The sequence below is a fragment of the Scyliorhinus canicula genome, chromosome 12 (genome assembly GCF_902713615.1).
Source record: "Scyliorhinus canicula chromosome 12, sScyCan1.1, whole genome shotgun sequence".
NCBI classification, from domain to species: Eukaryota; Metazoa; Chordata; class Chondrichthyes; order Carcharhiniformes; family Scyliorhinidae; genus Scyliorhinus; species Scyliorhinus canicula.
The window spans coordinates 108,591,639-108,605,431 of record NC_052157.1 but is presented as its reverse complement, the minus strand read 5'-3'; positions in this window follow the sequence as shown (position 1 = coordinate 108,605,431).

Sequence of the window (13,793 nt, the reverse complement as noted above, 5' to 3'; positions counted from 1 at the left end):
AGAGTACCCTTCATCATCCAGTACTTCCCCGGAACGGAGAAACTACGACATCTTCACAGCCTTCAACACGTCATCAATGAGGATGAACATCTTGCCAAGGTCATCCACACACCCCCACTACTTGCCTTCAAACAACTGCGCAACCTCAAACAAACCATTGTTTGCAGCAAACTACCCAGCCTTCAGAACAGCAACCATGACACCACACAACCCTGCCATGGCAATCACTGCAAGACGTGCCAGATCATCGACATGGGTACCACCATTATACGTGAGAACACCACCAACCAGGTACGTGGTACATACTCGTGCAACTCGGCCAACGTTGTCTACCTCATACGCTGCAGGAAAGGATGTCCCGAAGCGTGGTACATTGGCGAGACCATACAGACGCTGCGACAATGGATGAACCGACATCACGCGACAATCGCCAGGCAGGAATGTTACATTCCAGTTGGAGAACACTTCAGTAGTCAAGGGCATTCAACCTCTGATCTTTGGGTAAGCGTTTTCCAAGGTGGCCTTCAGGATGCACGACAACATAGAATCGGCGAGCAGAAACTTATAGCTAAGTTCCGCACACATGAGTAGGGCCTCAACCGGGAGCTTGGATTCATGTCGCATTACATTCACCCCCCCACCATCTGGCCTGGGCATGCAAAATCCTACCAACTGTCCTGGCTTGTGACAATTCACACCTCTTTAACCTGTTATTATCCCTCTCTCCAGTTGCTCTGTCTGGACCTGTAAAGACTTAATTACCTGCAAAGACTCTCATTCAAAGTATCATCTTGCATCTTTGACTTTGTCGATATATATGTTTCTGGAACCCACCTCTTCATTCACCTGAGGAAGGAGCAGTGCTCCGAAAGCTAGTGATTCGAAACAACCCTGTTGGGCTTTAACCTGGTGTTGTAAGACTTCTTACTGCTCTTCAACACCACTTAGCCCTATCATGGACCTTGGGAAGTTTCTCCCTGTCGAGGCCATACTTTGATGTTTTCCAATGCTGGGGAACTGAGTTCGGCAACAGAACCGGTTCCTCACACATTTTGAAAGGCTCCTCAGACATTTTGAAAGGCTGCTCTGATCTCAACACCCCCCACCCCCTCTTCAGGACCAGCCATTTTCCGAATCCCCCCCCCTCCTCAAAATCTTTCTGTGGCCTCCCCAGGCCCTGGCCCTTTGCAGTGCCAATCTGGCACCTGGGCACCTTGGTACTGCCAGCCTGGAATCCTGGCAGTGCCCTGGTACACTGACAATGTCAATCGAGCACACAAGTGCCAAGTTGACATTGCCAGGGTTGTCAGATGGCATTGCCAGGGTGCCAGGCTGGCAGTACCTAGGTGTCCAGGTGCCAGGGTGAGTGACAAGATACTACCTTGCCTTGTCCCCGACCACCGAGGGCGGGGATGCTCTAATGGCCTGAAAGACCCTCTGAGGTGCTATCACACCACAGTGCTAAGAAATACATGGCTATTCAATGTGACTTGCTTTGAATAAGGGGCCTAAATTGGGAGTGTGTGGCCGAGGTCAAACATAGCTCTGTTTTTACAAAGGGGAGCTCCTCTCGCCAGAACTCTCCATTATAGCGAGAGATCAGGACACCATTTTCAAGCCCTGAAAAGAATTCCCGACCTCCACCACCAGCCCAAACCCAACATGGGAGGGTCCCGCCGCTCCCCCCAACACCCAGGGCAGCCAACTTGATTGCACATGCAAAAAATGCCAGCTTGGGAATGCCCCTGCCAGTGCCAGCTGGGCCCCTTGGCAGTGCCAGCATCACCAGGCAGCACTACCCTGCCCAAAGAGCTTGCAGCTGGGGGCCTCCAATCCCCTTCAAGACCCCCACAAGTGCCGTTCCATGTGGTGCCTAGGGACCAGTACCACACAGCATTCAGCTGAGGTTCCCAAGGCAAAAGGATTGAATCCCAAAGCCTCAGGTACCTCGGGAATCTTCACATTAGAGTAAGGCTTACTGCCTCGCTCTAATATGCAGATTTGCTGAAAGGTGATCCAGCCCATTGTGGGCGGGATTCCCCTTGGAACGTCTGGTAAGATTCCATTGAATCTCACAAGGTGTTGCAAGACAGGTAGATCCCAGGAATGGGGGTCTCATAGCTTTCAACAGCCCCGGGGAGCTGCTTTTCCAGTGCTGCGTGGTTGGAGAATCACACCCGAGGTCCTTTACCAAAAAGGGTGAAATGTAGGGAAAGCATGTCAATACAAGGCCCTCTGTCTCTCTGGGAACTCCTTGGTGATTGCTGCCTCTTCCTGTCCATGAGTACCCGAGCTCCCATGATTCTACCCCACCCCCTTCTCTTTCTCCCTACTCCCTACCGCTCTGCTGCATGGAATGACCCAGACCCACCACCAACCTCTCCCTGTTAATTGCCAATGGCACAGCTGGAAAGAAGGAAAATCCACCAGGGCCTTGCCCTGTCATGTTGAATATGGTAGGTGGGAAAGGAATAGTCAAGGAGAAATACCGCCTGTGACCTTCATGGAAAGGAAAAGTGAGAGAAATGTAAAACGGGCTGCCAACTTGCTAACAGTATTTCACACTATCACTCAAATTACCTCACTGTTTAGAGGATATCTCATATAAAATATAATATAAAGCTAAGCAAATTTGAATTCAACGCTTTCACAAGAAACAGTGGAGGCTGGGGAAATAACCTTTTCTTTATTCTTCCACAGGCATCACTGGCTGGGCCAGCATTTGTTGCCCAGCCCTAATTGCCCTTGTACTGAGTGGCTTGCTCAGCCATTTCAGAGGGCAGCTAAGCAGGCCTGGACTCAGATATAGGCCAGCCCAGGTGAGTGCCATGGATTTTTATGACAATTGATGATAATTGTCATGGTTACCATCACCAATGACTAGCTTTAGGATCCCAGATTTATTAACCAAATTCAAACTGAACCAGCTGCTGTGGTAGGATTTGAACCTTTGTCCCCAGGGCATCAGCTTGGGCCTCTGGATTACTCATCCAGTGACATTACCACTGTGCCATTCTCTCCCTTCAGAGATGTTCCATCAATAAAGCTGACTGAAAGGTGCTGATATATCCTGGTAGATTAAATACATTTTCCAGTGCCTTGAACCACAAAAGGAAGCATGTTTATCGCAAGGGAAAATAGATAAACTCGAATTATCTCTTACTGGGGGAGATGTATCTTATCGCTTTTCATTGACTCGCCAGTATTGGAACTCACACTGACCAGATCCCAGCCTACTCTACCCTTTCCATATAATCCTGAGGGAAGCATCAGTTCTGACTGCTGCTGTTGCCCCAGAGAGAGCAGAAACTGAATCAAACAACAATGCATCAATAAAACAATACGAGGAATTAATTTCAAGATGGTAAGCTGATTGTGGGAACAAAATAGCACTTCTATATAAATTGAGTTTCACTCGATGAATTAGATTTCAGTCTGTAGCTAATTCATTGTTCTATATAGAAACCATACTAATCCTTCATTAGGTTCTCGCTTACCACCAAGCCTTTGAATATTGCTGAGAGACAATGCTTTTCATCTTGCACTCATCAGGCCAAATCCAAGAATGTAACATTTCAAACGACGACAGCAATTTATACTACAGGAGGAACAAGTGCTGGTTGGTTGGCAAAGTTGACTTTGATTGGCCAAGACATTGCAATGAAGAAAGCAGCAGGGAACCATACGTTCTTCAAGCTCCTGAGTAAATTAAAGAGACAAGAGTTTTGAACATATTCCTTTAATTTGCAGAAAACATGTCCCTGGACGTCGCTTCTAGCATACGTAAATGACCCACATTAGGAGGTTGACTGATTATCTTAAATTGGTTGTTAGTGTAGCTATTTGTGCACTCAGGATTGTTGAACACGTGCTGCCCAATCACAGAAACACTTCTAACCACAGACATTTTGTTTTGAGTTTTGCAAGCATTGGCTCGTTGAGTATGGTCAGTAGGTCAGAGGCTGGGAATTCTGTAGAGGGTACTCACCTCCTTGCACCCCAAAGCCTGCCCACCACCTACATGGCACAAGTCAGGAGTGTGATAGAATGCTCTCTACATTTCTGCATGAGTGCAACTCCAACACTGAAGACTCTGGAGACCATCCAGGACAAAGCAGCTCACTTGACCACCTTAAACATCCATGCCTTCAATCACCAATGCACAGTGGCAGCAGTGTGTACCATCTATTAGATGCACTGCAGCGACTCACCAAGACTCCTTCGACAGCACCGGCCAAACCCGCGCCCTACACCACCTAGAAGGACAAGGGCAAAAGATGCATTGGGAACACCACCACCCTCAAGCTCCCCTCCAAGCCATACACCATCCTGACTTGGAAATATATCACCATTCCTTCACTGTCGCTAAGTCAAAATCCTAGAACTCCCTCGCTAACAGCACTGTGGGTGTAGCTACACCACATAGGCTTCAAGAAGGCAGCTCATCACCACTCTTCTGGCTCATCACCACTTTTTCAAGGGCAATTAGGGATGGACAATACGAATGCTGACCTAGCACTGACGTCCAGTGAAAGGATAAAAAAAAATTTGTGAGCAAAGGAACATGCTGTTTGATTCGATCGGCTGATATCTGGGACATACAGCCTGTGTACCTGACATTGCACCAACAATACAGTGCATGCCTCAAGTTTGTGGTAGGTAGATGTTTTTCTGAACTCACAGCAGTATCCTATTAGTGGAATCCCGCCCCCAATCTTTGATGATATTTAGCCTCCTGCTCCTCAGTCATATTAAAATAGCGCTGTCAGCAGCAGTCTACTCATGCACTGCTGTGTCCAGGTCCTTGTGGTCTTGGATCTCCTTCACTCTACATCTTTCTTCTGCCCCATGTTCAAAGATGCATTCATGCTACTTAATGGACTGAACCGTGTAAGTCAGTCATTTTCACACCTTCACCTCTGGTCCCTCCTATACCTCTGCTACTCCCGATCGCCTTTGCTTTACCATCACCTGTTGTAACATGCGTCGGAAGTGCTCCATTTACAGCTTTGAGCCTGTAATGATCATTTTAACAAGGCAAAAATAATTGGGCAGTCTTGTAGCACATTAGGATAGCACCTCTGTCTCTGAGTCAGAAGCTCCAGTTTGGAGTCCCATTCCCAGGAGGACCCGATGGCCAAGGAAGGTGCACGCACATGCGGTAAAAACGGATGTGTATTAACCTGCAAAATCCTTCCGATGCATTCCAATGTCAGGCGTAAAAGTGGGAGAGACTCCTGGTCAGACATGTTTGATGCAGGGTAGGAGAAAGCCTAGCTATGGGAACAGGTGTGAGTCTGCCTTGTGCCCCACTCAGCGCGGGTAAAACAAAACAACTCATCGTTAGTACTGCAAATTGGAAATGGGTATTTGCCCTTCCCAGAATCCTATGCACTGCTCACCCAGAGGTCAAACGTTAGTTGACATTTTCCTGATGTAAAGTGTACCCACCGATTGACATAAACAATCTGTAAAATGCTTCCATGGCTCATTCAATCAGTTGCATATAACAAATACATCACAATCTATGGGAAGGATCAGGGATAATCTGGTGCTAAAATCTTCCTACATTTTCTGCTCCTTCCAACAACTGATATTGTGATCAAGTCTATCTGAAACTGTTGCGGTTTTGTAGTCATTAGGGGTGATTTCTGAGTCCGGTGCTCCCAATGGAGAGGGACACTTCCGAGAGTGCATCTCGGAATTCACAGATGTGCAACACCTCTACAATTTCCTGAAGTCCTTTGCTCTTGAGTTCCACGCCATGCTCGTAAAAGTTCCTTTTGTCCAGCAAACATTCATTAGATAACGGCCAGATTTTGTCCAAGGTGAATACTGCTGAAGAAGCAAGGAAATGTGAAATAAACAGAGAAATTTCCTGAAACACTCAGCAAGCATCTGTGGAGAGAGGAACAGGATTAATGTTTTCCAGTCCAACATCCGAATTTGGTATTGTTTGAAGAATAAATGTTGGCCAGGCCACATGAGAAAACATCTTTATTCTTCCTGAAATAGTGCTATGGGATCTTTTATGTCATCTGATGGACCTACGTCTTCCAGAGAAGGTAAGTGTACAAAGTAAGTGGGTGAGGAGGTCCGATGGGTTGGGGGTGTGCGGGGGCTAGTCGGCAGAGGGTTTAGCCAAGGGAGAAGGGGCTAATCAGCTGGTCAAGGAGTGAGGGTGGGTGTTGGAGGGGTGATGGGTAGTTGGGAGCGATAGTCATCGGGTGCGGGTGCGCGGGGAGGAGGTGGAGTATTGTTATTGTCATTAGACTAGTAATCCAGAGACCCAAGGTAATGCTCCAGGGTTCAAATCCCACCATGGAAGATGGGGAAGATGGTGAAATTTCAATTCAATAAAAATCTGGAAATAAAAGTATAATGAAGACCATGAAACCATTGACGACTGTCCTAAAAATGGCAGAGCAGGCTCGATGGGCGGAATGGCCTACTATGTTCCAATGTTCTTTCCTATGTTCCCCCATATCCCTTACCATCTCGTTCACTAATGTTCTTTAGGGAAGGAAACCTGCCGTCCTTACCTGGTCTGGCCTACATATAACTCCAGAGCGATGCGGTTGACTCTTAAGTGTCCGCCTCTGAAATGGCCTAGCAAGCCATTTAGTTCAAGGGCAATTAGGGATGGATAAGAAATGCTGACCCAGCCAGTGACGCCCACACCCCAAGAACAAATAAGGAAAAAAAATTCTCTGAGTGGATGTATCCCCGGAGGTGCCAGGAAGATGCACTGGGGAAGTCCAAATGTAAGGATTCCGTGGGAATTGCCCGGGAAGTCCCACCATTCGTTGGGTAATTTCCCTCTGTTTAGAACCCTGAGTTACAGTCGGAGATTGCAGATGGTTCTGACTCACTTAGCAAAATAGTTACCCAGGACAAATGAGAAGGATCCAACTCCTGGGTAATGATACTATTGACCCTCTATCTAATGGGCTCCATAACCACCCAACGTATGTTCCTTTCGTGGGTGTAAAAGGCATTGAAATGTCCGATCAGCCATGCTCACATTAACTGGCAGTGCAAGCTCAATGGGCTGAATGGCCTACTCCTGTTACTATGTTCCTTCCTATGTTCCCCCCATATCCTTAACCATCTGACTTTCCCACCCCTAAACTATCCCCCAACATTCTCTGACCACTCAGCTACACCCACACCTATAACTATCCCTCATAACTACCCATCATCCCTCCCACACCCATCCACATCCCTTGCCCACCTGATTAGCCCTCTTGGCTGAACCCCCTGCTGACTACCCCCCCCCCCCCCCCACACCCCCAACCCATCGTACCTCCTCACCCACTTGCCTTACACACTTACCTTCTCTGCTAGCTTGTCAAAGTACCTTTGGAACATTTAAACTTACCGGAATACAGAAGCTCATGCAGTAAATGGTGGCATCCTTGACACTCTTACATTATGAGGGATAGAACTCCCAGAGCAGGTGCTCTCCACATCTCTCCGACTAAGGGGCTGATCAATTGGGACTGAGAGGAGGAGAAATTACTTCATTCAAAGTGTTGTGAACCTTTGGAATTCTCTACACCAGTGCATTGCAAATGTTCCATCGTTGAATATATTTCAGGCTGGGTGGGTAGATATTTGGTCTCTCGGGGAATGGGCAGGAAAGCGGAGTTAAAACCCGAGACCCACCATGGTTGCATTAAATGGTGTGTTGGCTCAATGGGCTATTTAATCTCTTCCAGTTCCTATTTCATGTGTCCGCCTGACAGTTGGAAACTTGGTCTAACCTCTTCCCCAAATGACTCTCTCAGTACTGCAGCTACACGCCAGACTGGGCTGTTTGGTTGTGAGAATACCGAGGTTATGATTGGTCCGGTCTCCCCCTGAGAGACTGGCCAAGGAGAGAAATGGAATTGGCAACTAGCAACTGGAAATCTAGTGTGGGTACCAAAATGCGTTTGGTCTTCCCAATATTTAACTAGAGGAGATTGCATAAGGTGGAAAACCCTCAAGGGGCTGAGAGAACAATGTCTCCAAAAGCTCCAGCCAACCTTGCCTGAAAACAGCTGGGATCCCTTTAAATATCACTGGGAGTAGCTACTTCCTGACTTGGGTGGTTGGCAGGAACAGGGACTGGCGGCAGGCGTACAGGTAGAGAGTAATGTGGTACCTGCTTGACTCCGGTTTCAGACAGAGAAACACACAACAAATCAATGGTAGGTTTGTCCGATTAGAATCTACTTAACTCACGTTCTTCCTACAGGTGTACAAACAGAAACCAAAGCAAGACCCTCCCTTCCCCCCCCCCCCCAATCCCCCAGTGTACTGCCCCCATCATTATCTAATTCTCATTCAGCGTCAGGCCAAAGACGTGCAGGTTAGGTAGATTGGCCATGCTAAATTGCCCCTTAGTGTGGAAAGATGTGCAGGTTAGGTGGATTGGCCATGCTAAATTTCCCCTTAATGTCTAAGAATGTGCGGGTTATGTGTGGTTACAAGAAAAGGGTGGGAGAGTGGGTCTAGGTAGGGTGCTCTTTTGGAGTGTCGGTGCAGACTCGTTGGGCCAAATGGTCTCCTTCTACACTGTAGGGACTCTACGGATTCTATGGATACCAGTGTAATAGAAACACCCCCAGTGTTAGGTGTTGCAAAAAAGGAAAGGCCCATTCTATGATTCACAGCAAGTTTATTCCTCCGCACGTTTTGTCTCAAGTTTTGTGCCCACTGAAGACAAACCATGCATTCATTTAGCACCTTCATGATATCAACATGTTCTAAAGAACTTCTCAGCCAAATTCTCGATCTTTGGAACTGTGGTCACTGTTGAAATGTAGGAAACATAGTTTTCCAGGTGAATAAGGAACCCAAGGGTTGCAGGCGATCAGACAGAGGATGTGGAATAATACCAACGAGAAGTAAAAGTAAAATACCGTGGGTGCTGGAAATCTGAAATAAAAACAGAAAATGCTGGAAAAACTCAGCAGGTCTGGCAGCGTCTGTGGGGAAAGAAACAGAGTTCATGTTTTGAGTCTGCATGGCTCTTCTTCAGGACTAAGGGGAGGGAGAAAGGATTTTATATACCGTTTCAGAGATGGGGTGGAGTAGGTGGAGCAAAATAGAAGGGCAGGGATAGGTGGGAGTTCAGGAAAAATTTGACAAAGATGTTTTGGGCCCAAGACACACGGACTGTTAATGGTAGTTTTGATGACTAAAGAAGGTGTTGATTGAGGCATGGAGATAAGAACGCAAAATGTGTTAATAGCAGAACAAAGGTCAGCGTTCTGTGAAAGCAAAACTTAAGAACAAGTGACCGATGGCACTGTGGGGGAGGGGATATCTTGGCACCACAAGAAAACATTTAAAAAAGGGAGGTCAAGATGAGGATAGAGTTTATAGCCTGAAGATGTTGAAGTCCATGTTGAGTCTAGAAGGCTATGAAATGAAGATAAATAAGCATCCCTTCTCCATGTTGAGAAGCATCTCACTCTGTTCACTCTCAATCTATTTCACCTTCTCTCTTTCCATATTGAGTGGCCTCCCTAAGTCTCTCACCTAATTTTCTCTTTCTCTCTTTCCATGTTGCGTGGCGGCTCTCTCTCATTACCCATTATTGCGACCTCTCTCCCTGCACATGTTTTGCAGCCTCTCCCTCTCACACTCCTTGTTGTATGGCCACTTTCTCTCTCTCTTTCTCGCACTTTCTCTCTATGTAATAATAATAATCGCTTATTGTCACAAGTAGGCTTCAATGAAGTTACTGTGAAAAGCCCCTAGTCGCCACATTCTGGCGCCAGTTCGGGAAGGCTGGTACGGGAATTGAACCCGCGCTGCTGGCCTTATTCTGCATTTTAGCCCACTGTGCTAAACCATCCCCTTAGCCACCTCTCCCACTCTTCCACTCACCATGTTTTGCAGACTTTCTCTTTCTCTCTCTCTCGCTATGTTGAGTTCCTCTCTCTCGCTATCCATCTTTTTCAGCCTATCTCTATCCCTCACACCATCTTTCGCTGCCTCTCTTCTCTATCTCTCTCACCATATAGTACAAAGTCTCTTTCTCTCACTTTCTCTCAGCCTCTTTACTGGCCTGAATCCCCTGTGTTGTGCTAGATCCATATAAAATCCATCAATTTTTGTGCCTGTGCTTCTTCTAAAATTTGTTTGAAGAAATGCTCAGAATTCCACATGGGAATATTGTAAATAAAGTTTATTTCATTGTATCATAGCATTTTGTGGGTGAGGGTGTATATCATTCAATGTTTAAATTATAGATTTTTTAACGGGAGAATCAAAGGATTGCCTTTTATGCCAGGTTAATTAATAATTGCACAAAATATTCATTAATCATTACAATTCAAACAAAAGTTCAGTCACTGATTAAAAATCAGCAGTCCACTGTCAATCAGGACAAGCTGAAATATTGCCGCGATTCTTTTTTATGATTCATTCATGGATTGTGGGCATCGCTGGCTGGGCCAGCATTTATTGTCCATCCCCAATTTTCCTTGAATTGAGTGGCTTTCCTGAGGCATAATTGGCACCTGGATCAACTGCCTTGCCTTTTAGCCCCAGCATGTTCAGGACACGGTGTCAGCAGAATCCGAACAATAGATTGGAGTAGGGATGACAAGGAGGGAGGGAAGCCGTAAACAAGGTAACTAGTGCTCAACACTGACGAATTTGACAACACACCAATCCCCTCGCCAGCATTTCCACTCCCCCACCCCCCCTTCCCCACACCAAAGCAGTAACCGGTTACCAAAAACTTGTGTCAAAATCTGCGGTTTACTGTTAAACAGGACAAACTGAAATATTGCCGAGATTTTTTTTATTATTCATTCATGGGATGTGGGCATCGCTGGCTTATCACTTCAGTAAGAGCACCCCTCCCCCTCCTAGCTCACACTAGGAATGATGGGAAGCTCTACTCGTTCTGTGAGAGTTGCTGGTCTCTGCCTACGAAGCTATGTTGTGCATGTTGCTTAATGGCCTCGTTCATTTCCATGGATTTTTCTGCTGGAGAGGACCAGATAGGTTATTGTACAACATGGACTCTTTTAGAAAACATAGTCTGGCACAATTAGCTGTGGCTCTCTTGGTAGCACTTTTCGACTCTTGAGTCAGAAGGCATTTTGGTTCAAACCCCAAGACTTTGGGCATGAGAATCCAGGCCGGCACTCCAGTGGCCTTCTGAGGGTGTGCCGCATTGTCAGAGGTGCTGTCTTTCAGGGGAGACATTAAACCAGGGCCTCATCTGCTCTCTCAGGTGGAAATAAAAATCTCACAACACTATTTTGAGGAACAGGGGAGTTTCCCTCATGTCTGGCCAATACTTAATCTCTCAAACAACATTTGGCCATTATCACATTCCTTATCATGGGAATTTGCTGAATGCAAATTGGCCAGCACATTTCCAGCATTGGCTACGAAGTTCTTTGAGATATCTGGTGAACGGGAAAGGCACTATATAAACTTACATCTTAATTTTTTGACAGCATCAGGCGTGGGGCGAAAATGCCTAGGATGATATTTACTCTGACTGGATTTCAGGGATTAAAATAGTGGAAAGAAGTCCATTTAATAGGACCTTTCAGGATGTCTCAATGCACTTTACAGCCAATAAAGTACTTTAAACATTATGGTAATATGCAGCAGCCAACATACGCACAGCAAATTCCCACAAACAGCAGTGAGACGACGATCAGATAATCAGGACTAGGAGTGCATTACAGTGGAGGAATTATCCAGCTGATTCTACACAATGCTGATTAGCACAGGATCATAAGAGTAGGCCAGTCAGCCCTTCCTGCCTGCTCCGCCATTCCATACGATCATGGCTGATCTGATTATCGTTTCAACTCCACTTTGCCTTTCTGCCTCCCAATAAAATCATATAATTTATGGTGCTAACCACTATGCTACCTTGCTGCCCAATAACTCTTGATCCCCTTGCCTATCGGAAATCTGTCTAACTCTGCCTTGAGTAATTTCAATGAGCCGGCCTCCACTGCTCTCTGGGGAAGAGAAGCCCACAGACTAAGGAACCTCACGGAAAATATTTCCTCTCTGACGTCTTAAACGGTAGACCCATTATTCTTAAACTTTGTCCCCTAGAGAGCGACTGCACTAATGCTAGTGACAACAAAAGTGACACCACGTTGGTTCAATATGAGGCCCATTACGTGGGGGTTAATTAGTCAATCTACGGTGAGATAATTCCTTAGCCAGTATAGCTATCACTCCAGAATTGTGCAGAAGCCATCCAATTTATAAAAAATTGGCATTGAACAGGTTACAAGTCTCTGATTTCATCACACAGACAGTAACTATGATTCAAACTGAAAAATGAAGTAGGTGTGTTGCAAATTTTCTCTGTGGTTGCTATGAGAAACTGATGGACCTGGTGGTCAGCAGGGGAGAGGATAAAAATCTAACTGACTTTGTTTGCGTAGTTTTATTGAACACAGGATAAAATTTGAGTCAATGTTATTGATTCTCTGCATGGCAGTTAGGGTTGATCCACAATGTCAAGCTCATGCTCCAGGGCGATTCCCCTGCCCAGCTCACCAGAGGAGGAGGATTCAGCTGCATTAGAAACAGCCTGTGTCCCTTAAACCGCAATATGTAAATACCTCTGATCCTGGTATTCGACCCACAGTTTGTGGGTTTAAATCCAGCCCACCAACCTTTGAGCGCAGAAAGACATACGAAGCACACATCCTGTTGGAGAATTTTTGTATTCATTTTGGTTACTGACAAAACTCTGATGTTGGGTGGCATGGTGACACAGTGGTTAGCACTACTACAATTCCGGCCTCGGGTGACTATGTGGAGTTTGCACATTCTCCCCATGTCTCGTAGTTTTCCTCCAGGTGCTCCGGTTTCCTCCCACAGGCAAAAGACATAGAGGTTAGGCTGATTTGCCATGCTAAATTGCCACTTCGTGTCCAAAGGTTAGGTGGGGTCACAGGGTTGCAAGGGAGTGGGCCTAGGAGGAGTGCTCTTTCAGAGGGTGGGTACATACTCGGTTGGCTGAATGGCCTCCTTCTGCACTGTAGGGGTTCTATGAAAATCGGACTAAATGGCTCTGCCAGTTATTGTGGGACCTATTTAAAGACTTGCTAGTACAGATTGGAACTCCTCCACCTCAAGAATCTAAAATGACAAGAGTGACTACATTTCAGAAGCTGCATTCTGGGATATCCTTATATCTCGAAAGCAGCAATAGAGATGCAAATATTTCCTTTAAACAGGATGTTGATTAATGATTTGTCTGTACAAGGTTACAGCCCAACCTGATACTGCTTTCTCATTTTGTATGTGCATTTCGCAGATATTCAGGTTTACCAGAAAAAGAACTTGAATTAAAGAAACTTTAAGCCATTTTTTCATCTTGGTCTGCTTGTTTCTCCACCCCTCTCCCCAGCCCGAGCTTTAGCCAGTCTGGCCATTCATTGAGCGTAGACCAAAATAGGACATTCCAAATGGATTTGAGCACTGTCCGATGGATTTGAGCACTGTCCGATTGATTTAACTACCTAGCCTCATACAAAGGAAGCCCTGCATTTTCTAGAAGTGCCATTTTTGGTGGCAATTGATCATGGCTGGGGAATGTGAAGATGCACCATTGTTCTTGCATGGAACAATTGCAGTCTAATGCAGCACAAATCAGTGGCAGATGGGTGAAATTCAAGACAAATATACATTCTGTGAGAAGCCAGCCATGGAAACAGTGCACAGCTCGCACAATCCTCATTGTATTGATTCCATTGAACCCTGAAAGTGCAGAAGGAGGCCATTCGGCCCATTGGGTCTGC